At 34.5% G+C, this 21,079-nt stretch overlaps 1 long non-coding RNA gene across 1 annotated transcript; it reads right to left on the minus strand.

Moving 5' to 3' along the window:
* Window positions 1-7,070: 7,070 nt before the first annotated feature.
* Window positions 7,071-17,442, minus strand: LOC149939253 (uncharacterized). Its single transcript, XR_016481419.1, has 5 exons — window positions 17,356-17,442; window positions 16,737-16,805; window positions 13,635-13,679; window positions 12,428-12,477; window positions 7,071-7,148 (listed from the first exon to the last, which is right to left on the minus strand). It is a non-coding gene; the product is annotated as an uncharacterized LOC149939253 (long non-coding RNA).
* Between the last annotated feature and the right edge of the window lie 3,637 nt (window positions 17,443-21,079).

A 21,079-nucleotide genomic window follows, 5' to 3' on the forward strand; every position in this document is an offset into this window, starting at 1 on the left:
CGGACCTTTTTACACATCGAAATTCGAGTGTACGGGTACTGATGGCACTTTTGGTTCTATAAAACTTAAATGACGGTGCTAGTGGTTGTTTTAGAACATTAAAACGCGAGATGGGCTCTAACGAAGCCTTAAGCTTATCAAACTTCAGGTTTAGAGGTACTGGCGGATCTTCTAATTTATGAAAATGTAGAGGATGGTGCTGCCCACATTTACTTTCATTGAAACGCAAGGGAGGGTCTTCATAGAGCTTTGTTACATCAGAGCTGAAATGGCGGTGCTCTTAATAAATTTTATACGATAAGTAGTTTTTCGTTCATCAAAACTGACGAAGGAAAATCCATTAATCTATGTCCCTATCTCTCTCTTTCCCGTTGTTTTTGCCGGCCTCTCCCTTGGCTGTGCTTTCGCTTGATCTTCCCTTTCTCCTTCATCCTTGGCTAAACTACCTTTTCCCCCTACACCCCCGGTATGTATACAATTTACGGTACGGGGGTATACAAATAGAGATAACGAATATCTCCCCGGTATGTTTTATTTAACGGTACGGGGGTATACAAATCTTTTAGTATACATCTCTACGGTATGTATTAAACTACGGTACGGGGGTATACAAATCAATATCTCTAAAAAGCTACTTTCGGTCAACCCCCAAAAAGGGCATAGCTTTATTTACATCAAACCACAAGCGGGCGGTGTTTTGGCAATGCTTTTCTTACCTTGAAACGCAAGTAGGACTAACCTTAATAGCCTACCTTAACTTAAAGCAATCTAATCCTACTTAAACTAACGTAAGCCACCTCAAATAAATTATCATTATATTGCCTTACCCGGTTGAAGAATTTATAATTAATAGCTATTTTAAGAAAATTTTCAATATATCCGTTAATGACAACAATTTAGTTAATGTCTTAGAAAAGAAAAAGAAAAATTATTATTGACAGAACAGCAAATTCTGACATTTGAAACTATTAGACCATTAACATTAGAACTAATTAGTTTTAGATGTTCGCAATACCATATCGAACAAAGCAACGACAACTTGTTTTTATGCTAGTTCACTTTCAAAATTGTACTGATCCATAGGTCTTTCTATAAATAAACTACTATTTTGTTACTAAATAGGCGCCAATTAAATTTGGTGAAAGTTTCACTAAAATCAGAGGGGATGGCGTGGGGACCTTGGATGATTTGTCATGGATTGACCCCAAAGAATAAATTTACATCCGCAAGAAAAAGTTTCATTAAAGGGGCTGGAAAGTTTGGTTTCGAAAAACATCTTAAATTTTGTTAATCACGTCATGGGTGACGTCGACTCATCACCCGTGACGTCATTAACAAAATTTAAGCGTAGAACTACTTTTTATCAAGTTCGCGAAGACGTAAACAGGCACCGCTGTGTTGAGATTTTTGTATGAAGAAATCCCGCGTGGTCTTGGTTAGTGTTAGCTGAGCTCGTAGGAAGTTTTAAAATTTCATTAATCTTTATTTTGAATCAGGATTTAATTTCTTTTATCCGATTTAATCACGATTTAATATATTCGGTCGAATCGAGATTTTATAATTAAAATCAAAACTACAGTACGATAATTTAATATTAATTATGAATATTGATGGTTCTATCGCAATTGTGTTTGATTCTTGTTCTAATTTCTTATCGAGATTTAATCATTATGTTATTATTATTAGTAATCACGATTTAATCATACTAATCATGATTTAATCTTTTCAATCAGGATTTAATCTTTTCAATCAGGATTTAATCATTTTTATCAGATTTAAGCATTTAATCATAATTAAATCAGATTTAAACATTTAGTCCAGTCAACGAATGCTCAAAAAATGGTATAGAGGGAAATGTTGGGAACACAATTTTTGACTTCGTAACTTTGTTTGGAAGTAGTTCAGGACTTTTTAGTCTTAAAGTTTGTCCTTTTATTTATATGTTTATTTATTTATTTAAACTCGAGAACGGTTAGCTCTATAGTTTTGAAATTTTAACTCAATGTTCAGGGCCTGATTTCCAACTAAACGAGCCTAATTCCAAATACCTGACATGGTTATTAATCTAATTCAATTTTATTATTTTACTCATTTTATTTTACTCGACTTTGGACTTTCGCCCCTCTTATCTACTTTTCCGGCTGGTCTCGGCTTTCAATTTTTTTCTCTACTTCCACCCCTTTGCTTCCCTTATCTGACACTCATTTTTTTTTCTCTACTTCCACCCCTTTGCTTCCCTTATCTGACTGTCAATTTTTTCTAGACTTCAAACCATTTGCTTCCCTTATCTATTATTGGGATTTATTTTATTTATTTATTTATTTAAATATACAAAGACTACAAAGCCACAGTAGGCTTATATGTAATCCGACAGAGGGTAATACAGAAGGGAACTAGAAATATTTTAACAATAAAAAATAAAAATAAAATAATAATAATTAAATTCAAATTAAAATTAAAATTAAAAACGCTTGACCTGGTACTAAATGACTTTAGGGATTTCATAGAGAGTCGTCAGTAGAGAGCCACAGTGTAACTGCCTTTCGAAAGGCAAATTTGGACGACGATTGTAAAACTTCAGGTGGAATTAAATTCCAGTCATTTATTACTCGACTTGTTATATGACGAAAACGCACTGAGTGTTTAATTAAGGGTTTAACTAATTTGGCTTGATGACCCCTTGTATGCGTGTTAGTTGATAAAACGAAGAAGTCATAAAATGTGTCATGGCACGGAATCTTTAGGGATTGTTGATACAGCTCGAAAACGTAAACCAAGTCGTTAATACGATGGCGTAATATTGGGTCTACAATTCCGAGGGAACGATTCCGATGAGTTGGTGAAGATTTATCTAGGCCACGAGTGAGCTTCGTGAAACGATTATGTGATTTAGTAAGTGAAGTTTTATCACCCGTTAAAGAGGGAGTCCACACAACTGAAGCAAAGTCAATATTCGGTAGAATTAAAGAACAGTAAATAGTGCGCATAAACTTCTTCGAGCGAAAGTAAAAATTGCGACGAGTTAGTCCAGAGATCGAGTTGATACGTTTACTAACAGTTCGAGTATGTGAAGAGTAATGTAATCGGTTATCAGAAATTACTCCAAGGTCACGAACCTCAGTAGAACTTTTGATATTTAAACCATCAAGCGTGTAGGTATGACAAGGATTATTACTCCCAAGGTGAAGAACTAAACTTTTTAACGGATTGAATTTCATACCAAGATTTGACGCCCATATATGAAGGCTATCCAGGTCACTTTGCAAAGGAAGACAATCATAGCTGTCAACCAACGGATATCCCAATTTCGTATCATCAGCAAACAAATAAGGCGTCGCGTGTGAAACAGCAGAAGGCAGATTGTTTATAATGACAGAAAACAAGAGTGGTCCTAGCACTGTTCCCTGGGGTACTCCGCTCAATGGACAATGGGTATCCGAAGATATTCCTTTCAGAACCACCTTTTGAGAACGATTGGTCAGTAATTCCTTAATCCATTTGTGAGCCAACTCAGTTATACCAGCTGTTTGCAAAGCGGCAAGTAAACCTTTGTGAGGTATCGTATCGAAAGCCTTACTTAGGTCTAGGAATACGACGTCAACAGCTTTACCAGACTCCAGCCATTTGGTCCAATCATTGGTAGCAGCGAGAAGATTACTGGAACACGATTTTCCAGGAAGGAATCCATGTTGGCATTTAGAGAAAAACTCAGTGTCATTTAGGAAAGTCTCCAATTGCGGTTTCGCTATTCGTTCTGCGGTACGCGAAACTTGACTAGTCTGAGCAATTCCCCTAAAATTTCCCGGTTCAGTACGGCTACCAGATTTATGTATCGGAGTGAGGTTCGTAACTTTCCATGAGACTGGTATAGTTCCAGTACTGAAACTATGAGAGATGATACGATGCAAAGGTTCAGTGAGTGAAGCCGCTAAAGATTTCAAAAGGAAAGGATGAAGACCGTCAGGCCCCGCCGCTTGGGTGACATTCAGCTGACGAAGAAGCGTGTATAAAGTAGTACGGTCACATTGTAAGACAGAGAGAGTAGGACGATCATCACTCGTGAAGGTCGCGACAGCAACAGTCGGCTGGTTGGATGAAACCTTGGCAAAATGTGAACCGAGAATTTGCACAATTTCGCTGAGATCAGTGGTTAACGCACCCTTAACTGTCTTCATTTCGCTAATCGTAAATTTGCTTTTTCGTAGTTTATTGACATAACCGTAAAAAGCTTTGGGGTTCGAAGAAATTTGTTTAGATAGAGCATATTCTGTTTTCCGTTTCTGTTTTCTCAAAGCATTGGTAAGTCCATTTCTCGCACGTTTGTAATTTTCATAAGCAGCAGTAACGGTATCAGTAATACCATGGCGTCGCTTAAGACGGACATAGGTAGTCCAATATTTAGATTTATAGGCACTGGATTTAGACAGTCTGATGTCAACACATGGAGCGCGAGGAAAATGTGAACGGCGAAATGGGACAAACAACGAAATTCCTTTATCCATAATAGCCATAAAGTTTGACCATAAGACATCAATATCACTTGACTGCAAAATTTCAGCCCATTGTACATTATTCAAAAAAACACGGAAGTCTTCAAAATCGCTTTTAAAAAAATCTCTACAAATCCGTCGAACAGGGAGATTTGAGCTCAGTGATACAGCAGTTTTGAACAGAATAACATTATGGTCACTTTTTCCGAAAGGTGGAAGGTGAAGAGTGTCGTACGCGAGATTCGGGTCAGTCATTAAAATCAAGTCAAGTATATTTGAAGCAGAATTCGTAGAAATCCGAGATGCAGTCGTTACAATTTGATGCAAATGTAGTGAAGAAAGTGTATCGATAAATATATATATTTATTTATTTTTTTAAATGTCACGTGGTCGCGCCGTTATTTGTTTTAAAACTTCGCCCGGTTTGTTTTCTTCTCTTGAGTTCCCTGCGCCCGTCCCGACCTTTAAACTTTAGCTTTGAAATTTTAACTCAATGTTCAGGGCCTGATTTTCAACTAAACACGCCTAATTACAAATACCTGACATGGTTATTAATCTAATTGAATTTTACTCATAATTCAATTTTATTTTACTCGACTTTGGACTTCCACCCCTTTGCTCCCCTTATATCCTCTCTTTAGTTCCTTGCGCCCGTCCCGTCCTTTAAACTTTTTTAATGGGCCAGTGTGAAATTTGTAGAAGGGAAGTTAGTGTCAAAGAAAGGGACTTCGTAGAAAGAGAGGTTTAGTTTAGTTGGGATTTTTAAGCACAGGACGTGTTGCGTTTTTCCTACGCGTGTTGCGTTTTTGCTACAGCGTTTACCTTTCTTACGTACAAATCAGATCTAATTAATTAAAACTAATACCCCGGGTGAAGCCGGGTATTAAAGAAAGTAAATAATAAAATAATACATCATTCGAAGGTAAATAATGTATCTAACATAAATAATAGACGGCGATCGCTACGATAACGCGTCTCATAGTTTTAATAGACAAGGAGCGATTCGGCTAGCATTTTGTAACATGGTTAGGTTATTATTACACAAAAAATATATTGTTTTTGTGCTTTACTGCTAGTTATAACCTAATTGGGCACTAATTTGTTTGTTTTTTGTCATAGTTTGTTTTGTTTGTTTTAGAGGGATGTTTGCGTGTCACATTTAACGATGTCGTGAGTGTTGTGTCGTCAAAATGAGCAGCAAGTGTTTTGTTTGTGATGAGGAAGTGACTGCATCGAGTCCTGATGTTTCTAAAGTTGGTGAAAAAGGGATAGTTTCCCTTAAAAAGCCAGTAAAGAGAGGAGTGACGGCAAAATCAGCCAACTAGCCAATGTGACTTCACTTCTGGTCACTATCCCAATGCCTTATAGACACTCATATATGCACAAACATCGCAAAACTTCAGATTTCACGCTCAACATTGAAATTGCTTTAACATTGGAAAAAAATAGATAAAATAGTAAGGTAATATATATTATTGAAGGGCATTTAATGCTCTACAACTCTAAGGCCGGCATTTATTTTTGGGTGCATCGTTGAAAGGTTATCCGGTCAAAAAGAGCAAAAAATGTGAGGCAAAAATGTTTTTTCCCAAAATTAAAGACGTTCAAGAGCGGATATCTCGAAACTTATACAAGATATCAAAAAACGTGACTGAGTAAAACCTGTAGCAAATGCAATCAGCTTTCATTTTGTTTAAGTGGTCATGTCGCTAGGACTCATAGTTTTGAGATATAAGCGAAAAACCTAAAAATGGGACCTTCAAACCCCCTCCTCCCCCCCCGCGGCTTAAGGGCTACAGACGGGGACTTTTGTTATGTTCACCTCCTAAGTAGTCCAAACAAAGTTACGAAGTCAAAAATTGTGTTCCCAAAATTTCCCTCTATACCTTTTCGTTGCCTGGACTAATTCTAATAATGATTAAACGTGATTTAATCAACATAATCGTGATTAAATTGAATTTAATCTTTCGAGGGATGCGTCGTTAATCAAGGAAAAGACCGGCCCCTCGGATAAACCTTCGTACTCAACCACAGTTCTGTTGCCTTTTCCCACTAATCAAATTCACCAACGAGATATTTTCATACCATCACGTTTCCGTTTTTTATTTTAATTAAACTCGTTCATTATAATTAAATAAATATTAAAATACTAGAACCAAAACCACGTCCAAGAAGGCTGGAATATGTTAGTTCACTAGTCTCTCTCTCGGGTCTCTCCTCACTATTTTCAAAACATCTCCGCCAAATTCCTCAAGCGGGGAAACAAGAAATTAAAGTAGGGTCCGGATTTTTTTTGAGATACCACGTCACCCGACGATTTCAAAACCCCACTTTCCAGCCCCTTTAAGGGCCGAGTTATTCATCGAGTTAAAAATGCCGTCGACACCCAAACCGAATTCTTGCACGACGGTCCGTCGGTATTTATATTAATTTTGCTTTGCTGTAAAAAACGAATGAAGAATCCAAAGATATTCAAATTTTACCAAAATCATTTATTTTAAGGATTAATAGTGACAAATTTATATAACAACATAATTTTTTAATTAAGATTCGTTAATAGTACTTAGAATTTTTATAATGTCCACAAATTAAGAATTGTAATGAAGTGCTTTTCTCCAGAACCACTTTGAACTTCTATCCTCTAAATCTTTGAAGAATCTAAAAACAAAATGAAATGTCAAAAATATAATAAATAAAGATGGCGTGCTTTTTCATAAGCCATGTGAGTATTGTAATGTTAAGGGAATACATAATTTATTAACCGTAGCCAGTCTCTGCACTCCGCACTTTTAATTCTTTTTTAACATTTCGTTGGTATAGAATTAATGTACAGTATTTTATCTGACTCACAAAATGGTTTGACGATAAAACATTTGTTTGGTTAAGGGGCAACCGCTGCAGCCGGCAGCTCTTATTTTTAATAGCTCGTCAGTGTGGTAAGTTCCCATTTGACCCAAACCCATTTCTCCCAATTCCCACTTCACCCAAAAGATAAGAGTGGTACCGTTTGACCAAAAGCCACTTCTCCCAATTCCCACTTCACCCAAAATTCATTAAGTTATTTATTTATGGCATTAAATTAAATTTGAATACATTTGTATTGTATGTTTAATCTTTAATAAAAAAAAATTTTTTAGTTGCATATACATGTATTAAGATGTTAAAGTAGTAGGTTTATCGCAGTTGGTGTTTTGGTTAACATGGAATGGGTTGAAAGTTCGAAGAATCGTATGATTCCAGTTGTTAATGGTCAAATGATGGTGTTAAAGAATAGCGTTAATCTTCGTAAATACTAATGGTCTACAATCAAACAGTGTAAAGTCACGGCGGCAACTGAAGGTCAAACTATAATTTACCTTAGAAAAGGACAAGAACACTTTCTGATCAAAATTTCCTGCTTTTCAACGAAGGTAAGGAAGACAAGATCCTCATATTTAAAACAGACCGTATATGGTGTCAAGAATCTGTTTTGCTCAGCGCGTTTCGATGGATGGTACTTTCAAAGCTTCGCCGGCGCTATTCTATCTATTTTACACGTTGCAGGTTCAAGTAGACAAAAAGATTATCCCGCAACTATTTGTGCTTCTACCAGACAAACGTCGTCTAACCTATGATCGAATGTTTCGAGCGAGGGACGAGCCATCGCTAGATTAGGTGGTCTGACTTTCAACCCAACTGAATTCATGATTGACTTTGAACTGTCAGTCGTCCATCCATTGAAGGTATTTTTCTGGTTTATCGTATAAGAGGTTGTTTTTTCCACTTTGCGCAGGCAATATGGCGTCAAGTTCAAACACGTGGTCTAGTTGACACATTCAAAAACCACTCTGAGCTATCAATTCGAAGGATGATTGCATTGGCGATGGTTCCTGAACAAGTAATTGACAATTTGTGGATCTACATCGAAGAAAATTCACCCGCAATTCCGCAGTACAGAGAGATGGCCGACTATTTGGTAAATACTTGGCTAGGAGATACGTCACGCTATTGGAGATCCATGTTGTGTCACGGTGATAATTCAGAAGCTCACACGAACAACGGCAGCGAAGGCACTCGCAACAAGTGGAACAAAGTGTTGCAAGTACCACATCCCAATATCTTTACACTGATTGATTTCATGAAAAACGAAGAAGAAAAATTGGATATTGATTCCATGAGCCGTCTTGACTTAAAAAAAAGTTTTTTTTTCATATTTGTGTGGTTTCCCATAAGAGATTTTCGTCATAAAACTATATCAATGCGACCCAGAAATGGGATAAAATATGAAACTCAATTGCCTTTCTCCCAATTAAATGGTCAGTGTTTAACGAATTTTCATTAGGTTCTCAGTGAGTATAATTTCCACATTAATGTTGTTTCCAAGTGCATTTGTATGTTGAAAGTGTTTATTTGTTTTGTGTCAGTGTTATTACCATTGTTATTCTAATTCAGTTACGTTTGACTCACCTTTACAGATTGGCTCCCCTATTAGGGAAACGTCGAAAGCTCATTTAAATGTGATACAATTAAAATTACAACCTTTTATAACGTAAAAACGTCAGACAATCTGACCCTTATGATATTTGATATACTTAAAATGCCCTACAAACCAATTATAAAATTAAATTTAAAGCTCTTAAGTAAACCTGGAATATACGTAAAATATCAAATTTCCGGTTAGAGTCCTATTAATTTTCAATCAACGAATCCCGCTGTAACGAATATTTTTCGATACGTTACCCCTCTTTTAGATTTTGTTAGGGAAACAATTATTTTACGTCCCTCGGCATCCCCATATGGTCGCGTTGGATAGATTGTAGGAATGAGAAGTAGTTAGCGAAAGGCTAAAAGAGGGATCCAACGTGTTTCCCTTGTTACTACTGTACTAAAAGGAATCTCTATAGTATAGATGCCCGAAATTGCCCTCCTGTCAACCCAGGCACTGATTTATAGTTTAACGATCGTCTTTAGAATCGACGGTGAATAGCGTATAGTGTGCATGCCACGTGTATTTATTGTTGAACTCAAACCTTTGCCAGATTTACTCGACCAATGCTTACAATTAGAGTAGTGCGCCTCGATATTATTGTTTGGTGTAATTCTCACCGAATGTGTGCGCGTCTTCTGATCTCAAGAAATTGAAACACACGTGAAACACATGGGCGCTTGAAATAAAGCCCTACGTTGAAATTTGGTGATTGGTCAAATCATAGTGTCCCTCCACGTGACAGCCCGTCATAGTAATTCGATTGGGTAACGAAAAAACCAGGATGGACCCAAAAAGTCACGTGGCTTATACAACAAAACCGGGAAACAAGAAAAAAAGGAGAGAAGAGCAACCGTATCCCCAGACCGATTGTAAAGGATGATCTTAAAACACCGCTCCGGATGACCTTAATAAAAGGAACATAGTTTTCGCGCTGGTCGCAATCTATGAATGTCTCCAGCCAATAGTTCTTTCTATAAATTTTTTATGCTTGCCCAACTTGTTAGACATGGGTCCCGACACGTCACGAAAACGTCATTTACTGGGGGAGTTAAAATATTTTTTTGAACCTAGGGCAATGTTCGGGTTAGAGAGCTTCACGTCGTATTTGATTACCAAGTATTAATTAAATGTAAGTCAGTCGATTATTTTACTTTTCTATTATTACATAATAATTAATAATATATTTTTTTGTAGAAATCCCCCTCTTAAAGCACGATGAAGATAAATTAATGCCCAGATTTTGACCTTGTTGGCTAAGCCTAGGTCAAAACAAATGCAGTTTATAATAGTATTAATCTAGTCTACAAGAGTACTGGAGCTGTGTGCTAACAATTTTTTATTATCCTTGGTATTGTGATAATGAACTCGACAATTTCGAAGTAAGTTAACCCTTTTATAAATCTATATACATATAAAACGTTTTCAATAACCATGATGTTGGTAATTTTAGCTGAAAGAAGTGCGGTAAAGCTAAAGCTATAAACAGAGCCAGTAGAAATTTGGACCAAACAGCTAAAGATAGTGGCACAGATTTTCTAAAAAAATTCTATTACTAAACATCACGCTCCATTGTAAATTCAACTGCTACTACAAGCATATTCATTAAAAGCAAAGTTTAAGGTTCATTCCACTGCATTCTAAATATGACGTTTCTGTTAAATCAAGTACGCAAACTGTGTTAGTTGAATCAGTTTTGAAGGGCTGTAAACCCGGAGTTAGCGGTTATTGTAAGCACTTTGGAGCTGTACTCTGGTATATTTTAGATTGCAAATGCCGAGATAAAGCCTTTGTACCTGATGACCAAGTGTGTACAGAAAAGACCCGAACATGGACTCATGGAGCGCAACAAAAACACTAGGAAGTCTATCTAAAAAATCGTTTGACACACTCCTGGAAAATCCGGCGATACTCTTAAAGAAAGAGCTATCTGTCGCTAAAATTACAGTAGTGATTTAGAAATAAAAATGTTAAATTCAATAAAAAATAAGTACTTTGATTAACATTTTTAATCTATTCATTTACCCTAAGATTACTAAGCCTTAGCTAAGTTTTGAATAAATTCAATTTTACACACAAAAATTTATGAAGAACCTAATTTGTATATAAAAATATTGAATTTTGCCACTTAACACAATATTCAAAAAGTTAATCTAAAAGATTTCACTTGTTTATTTCCATAAAAATATCATACAACATATTTTTTAGTCTGTTTTATGTAATTCATTACTTTTTATACTATTTGATATTGTATAAAAATATCTATACTTTGATGCTCAAAAGTAGCCCAAGTTGTGGTTTTTGGAGCAGTTTGTTTTGTTTAATTAATAAATAAATAAATAACTTCTCGTCTAGTCTACTATAACAGGCAAAAAATCGAAAAACCCCGCTAAGCCGCTAAAAAAGTTTTTAAGAATTTCGTAAAATTTCGTCGAGCTTTAAAAATTTTCTGGCAAACGCGGCTGATGACGTCGTTCATGACGCATCGGGAACATGCTTTCTCTCACCCCATTTTCTTGCCCCCCGTTTTTATAGAAAGAACTATTGAGCAGTTATCGCCTGACCATGGTTTTCCTCTGCCCATCACCACCACGACACTTCGTAGACGATAGTAGTAGCCTCATCGAACCTCCAACGTCTCAAGCCTTCAACTCGTCTCTTCAACTCTACGAACTCTCTCCTCGCATCTACATTATTCATTTATTTTCAAGTCTCGAGACCAACGATAATCAATAATAGTGATGAGTAATTTTTATATGGCGCAATTAGTGTATATAGTAGACCGCGTATTTTTTGTAGTCTGGCATTGGTCGAGTGCATGCTGCATGTAGTTATTTTGGGGGTCATGTAAATTAATCTAGTAGTATTTTATTTGTTAGCTGTATTGTTTGGTTTTTACTTAGTAGTTCGATTCGATATGTTTGTCTAATAGTAAATTTAGTAGTTGATCATTAAATCAGAATCTGGGTATGGCAAAAACTTGTCCTTACTTAATAATGATTTTTCTAACAGCAGTGTATGGAGTTCAGTGAAAAATGTTTATTTCGAGGAGGGCAAATTTCTCGCCAACTCGAGCTGAGGTTCTGGAGGAAACTCAAACCTCGGCGGTCATTTCTTAATGACGTACAAAGATTGCCGAAAAACATTGCTGAAGCAGCGCTAACCCTCGCAAGGTTAACCCCGTGAACTGGTTTTGCACCAGCGTGTGACCTTTCTCGTGCCGTTTTATGACAGGTCTCGCCCATGCAAAAAATCTGCTCTTGAAATTTCGAAGTAACTAATGCTTGGGATTATATCGGGTAAGGAGTGTTCTCGCAATGGCTTGAGACTTACCTCATTGCGGCCTCAGACTGGTATCGCGCTAGCTTAAGATTCGTTCAGGATCGTTTCAAAGATCGTCTCGCAAAACGGTTTTTAGACCCGTCCCGTTACAGTTAAAAAAGTTTAAATAAAGTAAAAACTTTATTCTAACCTCTAATAACCTTTTCCGTTCTTCATCTCTTTGGTTTTTTGATTCCCAAGCTATAAAAAAGCACAAATAATATAAAACGTACATACGTATGTAAAGTAACCGTTTAAAGTTTTGGACCCTTTTCAAATATCTAACAAGGAGAGTACCCGAGGTGTTTATTGCCGAATTAGTTCAAAGTCGGCCGTAATGTGGACCTATATGAGATGAAATTTCCCAAAAGGAGACGTTGCACTACCCATTCGATTTGCCATGGCAACCGAAAATGTATTTGACCACTTACAACCAAAATAAGATTTTTCCCTTATTTTACCCAAATTTTTTGCAAATTTACCCTAAAAATTTTTCAATGTACCCAAACTTGATGAAATTTACCTAAATGTGGTCCAAATTACACATTTCGTGATTTTCAAAAATTTTCAAAATTTTCGTAGGTAGGACCCTGTGAAACCGAGAAAATCCCATGCTTTTTTAAATGGATATTTTATTGTTTTAAGTGATCAAAAACATTTTCGGTTGCTATAGCAAAACGAATGGGTAGTGCAACGTCTCCTTTTGGGAAATTTCATATCTCATATAGGTCTCCATTACGCCCTACTTTGAACAAAATCGGCAATAAACACCTCGGGTTGTAAGTGCGATACTATATAAATTGCGACCAATTTCGAGCATTGTTTATAGAAGAAGTGATATATGATAAGTTTGAAATCATACGAAAATAACATTTCAAATATTATAATGGGCGTTGAAGATAACCAAGTGCCCTCCACTCAAATATTATAATTATAATATCCCCTGCAAGTTCTTCTCATAAATAAGAAAATGGTTTAGAATTCCCTATTATGTTTGTTCTTTAATTATTATTAAAAGATATTCTATAAAAAATAAATGAAACAGAATACAAAATAGGAGTGCACCATGAGAAGAAGCGAACTGCCGAATATTCCGATTGGTACTATCGCGGCCCCTGTTGGAGAGGGGGGGCAGGCGAAACTATATAACATCGCCAAAAAAGCCATTCACATTTTAACTCAAACCCATGAAATCGCCACTAAATTCCCTACCAGTAGCTCCGCCAATAAATATTTGGTCATGGACCAGTAGTATACTTGTTTCACCTGGCCACGTGGACAGAACGCCTTTGTCAGTGATTCTTCCTAATCTTCTAAGTTCATAGTAAAGTTAATCAGAATGAAATAATAATACTTACCCGTTGCGGTTTTAGTTCCATCATATCTGTGACCATTTGCATAGACTAAAGAGATCGTAAAAAACATGCAGTTACGTTTTATTATTTTACTAGCCAGGTAGCCCCGTTCTTCTTCTTAAGCCCCAGAAAGTTCATTTGATATTTTAATTCCAAGCAAGATAACAAAAAATATATTCGCTTATCGATATTTTCAATTTATAAAATTGTTTTTATAATTTTAATAATAATTATTATTATTATAATAATCTATATATATATATATATATATATATATATATATATATATATATATATATATATATATATATATATTTATATATATATATATATGTTTTACAATTAAATTAAATGGGGAAAAACATTTTAAAGCGTGTGTTTATAGGAAGCTGTTTAACGTCAGCTTATTTGCACATATTAAATCATGTCATCCGTACTAGCCAAAAATCGGGAACTATAAAACTTTAATTCTTAGAGCTTTTAATATTTGTAGTAGACTATGATGACGTCATCAAAGAGGTTATTTATTTAAATGGTTTAGCAGATAGTCGTGGATTTAAACCAAAAATAGTTCAATTTTTTTCATAAAAAATCTTATGAGAAACAAATCTACTACCAAATAATTGTTAACCAGATAAAAAAGGTTATATCTGGTGTTCGTATTTTCCAAATGTATCCCAAAAATAGCAAACTATCTTAAGAAAAGTAATGCAAAAGTTGCGTTTAAACCAGTAAATCAACTTTAAAACATTTGTAGCAATGGAAAAGACTGCTAAGAAGACCCAACTAAACCGGGCATATATAAAATACCCGGTAGAGATTGCAACCAAGTTTATACCAATCAGGCGAAGCAAGTCATTCTAAAAACTCTTAACACGAAATTTTTTTCTCAAAAATTTAAAATAATAGCTCAACCAACTACGTGTGCACAGAGAAATACACGCGAAAGAATTTTGTAAAATTTTATTCTTGTTTTAAATAAGAATTAACTTAGTTTACGCAATAATTTGTGTTTTAGTTTATAATTTAATTGAAAATCAACAGCGTAAGGCTAAAGAGCTATTTATTTATATGAAAACTTAACTAAAAGCAATACCGCTTATCTCTTTCAAAAAACATTGGAGCAAATCCAACATTTACATTGTATAAATCAACTGTTTACTCATATCGTTTTTCACTATCAAAATTGAATATATACTAATTGAGTTAACATGAAAAAGAAAAAAGGTTGGACCAAACAAATATACAAGGTGTTTTTTTTTTTGCTCGAAAAAGTGATTTGTTTCTAAAACTATGCTTTCTAGAAAGTTGAAATTGGTACTGTACATTAAACGTGCCGGGGGACACTTTCTACCAAAATTGCATCTAAATCAAAAAATATTTCACTTTTTTTGAAAATTTAAATTTTAACCACTAGGTGCTATAAGAAAATTGCCAATGAGAAAATTGTAGAGCGTCACCGAAAACGTACAAATAGCGTTGGCCCGAAAAAAATAGACGTCTTTTTCACTGACAAAATACGACTTGAAAAAGTGACAAGTTGGGCAAGCTAAAATAACTTTTTTTGAATTTCATTGGGATAATAGTGTAACTGTATGAAAGTCAGAAATTTGTTAATCCAGTGTTTAATGAAATTTGGCTTGCAGTAAAACTCGCATTTGCAAAATTTTAAATAGGCATAAGTACCATCCTAACAGAGCAACCCTTCACCACGGTTTACGAGATGGAGACGCTCAACAACGACTGGATTTTTGCAACTGGCTGCTAAATTCCGTGCACGACGACCCACAATTCCTCCGCAACATGCTATTCTCGGATGAATCCTCGTTTGCAAGAGACGGCCCTTACAATCACCAAAATAATCATGTTTGGGAAGACACAAATCCACACTGGGGATATGAACACCGTCACCAATTTCAATTTGGGCGTTTGAATGTTTGGATTGGTCTTGTTGGAAACCGGTTAATTGGTCCAGTATTCTTACCGCAAAATCTAAATGGCCAGAGTTATTTCGATTTCTTGAGAAATGAGCTAGAACAACAACTTGACGAACTGCCGTCGGCACAACGAGCAAGACTATAGTTTCAGCAAGACGGTGCCCCGCCTCATTTCCACAGAACCGTGAGAGATTACCTAAACAACGAATTTCCACAACGATGGATAGGGAGAAACGGTCCTGTACACTGGCCAGCAAGGTCACCCGATCTGACTCCGTTGGAATTCTTTCTTTGGGGCTTCGTTAAGGACAAGATGTACGCCACTCCGGTTGAGACCCTTGAAGAGCTGTGTCAACGAATTGTAAGCGGTTGCCGGGAAGTAACCCCGGAAATGATTCAAGCCGCCTTCGACAATATGATTGTTCGCGCCCAAGCCTGCATCGCAGCCGAAGGTGGTATTTTCGAAACGTACTTATAAATTTTGTTTGTAAGTAGATATATAAAATGTCTCTTTATTTTTCAAAAAATTCGCATTTTTCATCCTACGAAATTAAATCGTGTAATACCTTCTTCGCCATTGTCTCCTCGATTTTTCAGCGGTGTTTATTGCATTAAACACCAGATTAACAAATTTCTGACTTTCATAAAGTTACTTTTCTCCCAATGGAATTCAAAAAAAGTTATTTTAGTTTGCCCAACTTGTCGCTTTTTTCAAGTCGTATTTTTTCAGTGAAAAATACGTCTATTGTTTTCGCGCCAAAGCTATTTGTACGTTTTCGGTGACGCTCTACAATTTTCTCATTGACAATTTTCTTATAGCACCTAGCGGTTAAAATTTAAATTTTCAAAAAACGTGAAAATATTTTTCGATTTAGATGCAATTTTGGTATAAAGTGTCCCCCGGCACGTATAATGTTTAGTACAAATTTCAACTTTCTAGAAAACATAGTTTTTGAAAAAAATCACTTTTTCTACCAAAAAAACCCAGTATAATAATTCCCGCAACAAATATTATAAACAAGCGCTTCGTGATAATTAAAATCAAAATTTTATAAATATTCATCATGTTTAATTTTTTCTACTATGGAAATGAAAGTTACATAAAATAAGATTAATATCAATATAATTTATGTAAATTGATGTCATAATTTGAATAGTATAATCTTACCTTGAAGTGCTAGAAGATCTTCATCCAGATTTTTAAATAATCCTGATATAAAAGCTATCGATAAACCACCTGCAGTAACAAAAAATAGCTACATGTAGTTACCATTTTTATTATCAAAAAGATTTTCTTTAATTTCTGTTTAAAATTTCGTTTGAAAGCAACTCGCGTTTTTTTAAATATTATTTAATTTATATTTTTCACTCATGGAAGTTAAATAACATATGTTATTTTGAATTAAATTGCTACCAAAACTTTATTTTTTTAATTAACTGATAGTTAATTTATTCTCTTAAACAAAGCTTTTTCTCCATTAAAAATCCATTGAGCCTGTAATCTCTTTGATTGGTTTCCTAAAACTTAAACGATTGGAGCGCCAGCTGGTGAAGTTTCCCCCCCCCCTCCCATACTGACAGGGATAATTTGATCAAGACGCCAATCATCAAAACAAAGTCATTATCTTTAAGCAGGAATGCTTATCCTGCCGTATCGCGTATTGTGAGATCACTCTGACGGCTTTGGCCCCACCTCGAGACGAAAATCTGCCGCCATAAGCATTCCAAGTAGAGGTAAAACAATTTGAAACATGAATATAAAAGATCAAAGCAAGTTAAAATATTACCATTTTGTAAAACGATATTGCTGGAAAAGATATAAAAAAGAAAAAGGAATTTATACATCTTTTCTTGGTTTTTAAATTAGTGAGCCGTTTTATCTTGAAAAGGAAGAATTCCGGCGGAATTTTCGTTTATATACGACTTAAAGAGGAACTATTTTTCATGAATTCCAGGAACTGTGTTTTCCTCTTCCGTGACGATAAAGAAAGAGTAACGCGGATCAAAATGAAAAATAAATTTTAATTTAAAAAATTATTGTAAAAGTGTATTAATCCTTTATAAAGGACTACTTCTTTGTGGAATTGTCCTTCAAACAATACCAACCTCTTAGTTTCAAAAATATGCCATGGATACAAAATTATAAACTATGATTTTATTGGATCTAAATAGAATTCTTTGGCTTACCGCGTGTGTATTGAATAGATATTTTCACTTTTACGAGGTTTAACAGGTCGTTTACTGAGCTTTTTGTACGAAATCAAGGAAGAGAAAAGCAAAAAGAATTTTGGTCTCGGTGTATTAGTGAAATTGATCTATAATAAAGGCTTATAGTCTATTCAAAGGAATAACGATTCTTTATTCTTGGTGTACATATTCTTATTTTAATATTTCTTTATGATAAAGTTTATATTTTATAAACGCTAATTGAGCTATGTATTAGAAATGAAACCACAAAACAACTTACCTGATCCATAAGAGCAGCACAAATCTATAAAAATAATATAAAAAGTACGACATATTTTACCATTTTCCTTATGAAATCAATCTTTTATTAATCTTCGACCATTTCTGAATTTTAAGGTGACGAGTATGATCTCACTTGGCCACATCTCTTCGGAGGTTCACATTCAAAGCTATTTATAGTTGATCCGAGCAGATTTGTATACTTCACCTTAAAATTACAAATTGAAACGTAGAACAAGTAAGAAAAACAGCATTCAAAGGTGTATATCAATTTCAATTTAAGGACTTAAATTTTCTCTTTAATTTGGATGAGCTACTGGGAAAACTAATATGGAAAGAAATTTAAAATATACTTTTTTTAATGGTAAATTATTCTTTAACGATTTACAACGTTTAGTTTTTAATCAATAATTACGTTTTAACATTGAAAAAAATATTTGTTTAAATATGATATTTTAGTTGAAGATATTTAGGATTTGTGCATCTTTTAAATTGCTTAAAACATGAACCTTTTTGGTATTTTGCTAATTCCGATTTAGTTATTTTAACTCTATTAATAATATTACCATCTGAAATTTCTTCGCGATAGCTTCTCAACGCCAATGCGTTACAACAGGCAGTTACCTGTAATAATTATTATAAATAAACTTAATAAAGTTTTAATAAATCTTAAGTGAATTAGGTAAACTCTACTGACATTATAAATTTTAAAACTTTAGCCCCTTTAATTAATAGCAAATACAAACTATCTGGAATGGCAATGCACGTGAAGATAAAATTAACTATGTTGAACGATAAATAAAATTAACTTGGGTGTCAATAATTTAATTGTAAAGTTAAGGTCATCATGTATCTGTAAAAAAAAATAGAATGTTCTACAATAATGAAGTAATTCCCTTTTAACAAATCACAGCGGTTGGTTCATCAAGCGGCTCAAGCCAAAGGGGAAAAGAAGTGATTGATGTTGTTTCGTTCGATTTAATCTAAATGAATCTTCGGACTATTGAGATACATTTGGTTTGACCTCAATTGATAAATAAGTTAAAAGTTAGAATAAAGGTTATATTTCAATGAATTTTTAATAATGTTGTAGCAAAAAAAAACAAAAAACTAACAGCTTACCTCTAATGCTATATGGTTGTAAAATCAAAGTTAATTACCTTTAGAAAATGGTAAGGCGCAAGGTTACTGGGTAAGGCACTCTTCAAAGCGTCTTAGTGATTTCTCATTCTATTTTCTTTTTGTTCGACTACATTTCCACTATGATTTATAAACCCGTTTTTGGGCCAAAACTCCAGATTGCAATAGAAAAATTAGTTTTTTTATAAAATTATACATTTTTGGAAATACTATTATTTTTATACGCCACCTAGCGGACAAGTTAGCTTTGTGCATTAGATTCGTCTCATTTTGTTCCATTATACAACACTACAATTAAATTTTGCTCTAGAAATAGGTTTTGAAATAATTTAATTTTAATTTGGGGTGGGGCAACTTCATAACTAGACCCCCTACATCTCACTCATTTCAAAAACTAATTAGTGCATTAAATTCGTCTCATTTTGCTCCATCATCCAACACTACAATTAAATTTTGCTCTACAATAGTTTTTGAAATAATTTAATTTTATTTGGGGGGGGCAACTTCATAACTAGCCCCCCTAAATCTCACTAATTTCAAAAACTAATAAGTGCATTAGATTCGTCTCATTTTGCTCCATTATCCAACACTACAATTAAATTTTGCTCTAGAAATAGTTTTTAAAATAATTTAATTTTAATTTGGGGGGGGGCAACTTCATAACTAGCCCCCCTAAATCTCACTCATTTCAAAAACTAATTAGTGCATTAGATTCGTCTCATTTTGCTCCATCACACAACCCTATAATGAAATTTTGCTCTAGAAATAGGTTTTGAAATAATTTAATTTTAATTTCGGGGCAACTTCATAACTAGCCACCCTAAATCTCACTAATTTCAAAAACTAATAAGTGCATTAAATTCATCTCATTTTGCTCCATTATACAACACTACAATTAAATTTTGCTCTACAATAGTTTTTGAAATAATTTAATTTTATTTTGGGGGGGCAACTTCATAACTAGCCACCCTAAATCTCACTAATTTCAAAAACTAATAAGTGCATTAGATTCGTCTCATTTTGCTTCATTATACAACACTACAAATAAATTTTTCTCTACAATAGTTTTTGAAATAATTTAGTTTTAGTTTGCGGGGGGGCAACTTCATAACTACCCCCCCTAAATCTCACTCATTTCAGTAGCGGCAATTGATTTTAATTTTCAGTAAAGCAGTTTCTGGTAAATAGCACAAATATAGCCAGAAATTGGGCTATTTGTGGTCTAGAAACTAAAATAGTTGGCAAAAAGTTGAAGCATAAAAATTATGAACCGTATTGTCCTAAATACGGATAAATGACCAACAATTTTCACTTACATCATTGTTAAAGAGATATGTGAACTCGCGACGAAACTACTAAGAAGCTAAACTAAACTCAAAAGTAAGTTCCCGTCGTTTTTTTTAAATAATGAATATTTTTCTTTGTTTTTAAGTTTAAGTTCCTTATATTTTAAATAAATGTAGACTTTCAAATTTTCGTTTTAATGAAATTTGACATAAGAAATAAGTTATCTAAAAACTACAAAATTGCACTCTCATTCATCACTGTCATATATAATAGTTTATTTATTCATTGTCCTTTCTGAGATCATCTAAACATGTTACAAAATCGTTATCCTCGATTTCTGCTTCTTCTGACGGATTTCCAGAAAATACCAATGAATCTGGTTGGTTTGGTAATAATCGTTTAAGAAGTAGTTTAATAGCATCTTTAGGAAAATTTAAAGAGTAACGGTTCTGTAGTTTCATTTTTATAGAATAATCTGAAACAATTGGATCCAACGAATCAACCGCTCGATCGAATACATCCCTTAAATTACCCTTTTTACTAGTTTTTAGAGCGTGGCGTTCTCTATCATTTCGGTAGACTTGGATCCCAGATTCGCCAGCCTGCTCGCTCAACATT

This window comes from Leiobunum rupestre, chromosome 6 (assembly GCF_980474605.1).
Source record: "Leiobunum rupestre chromosome 6, qqLeiRupe1.1.hap1, whole genome shotgun sequence".
NCBI classification, from domain to species: domain Eukaryota; kingdom Metazoa; phylum Arthropoda; class Arachnida; order Opiliones; family Sclerosomatidae; genus Leiobunum; species Leiobunum rupestre.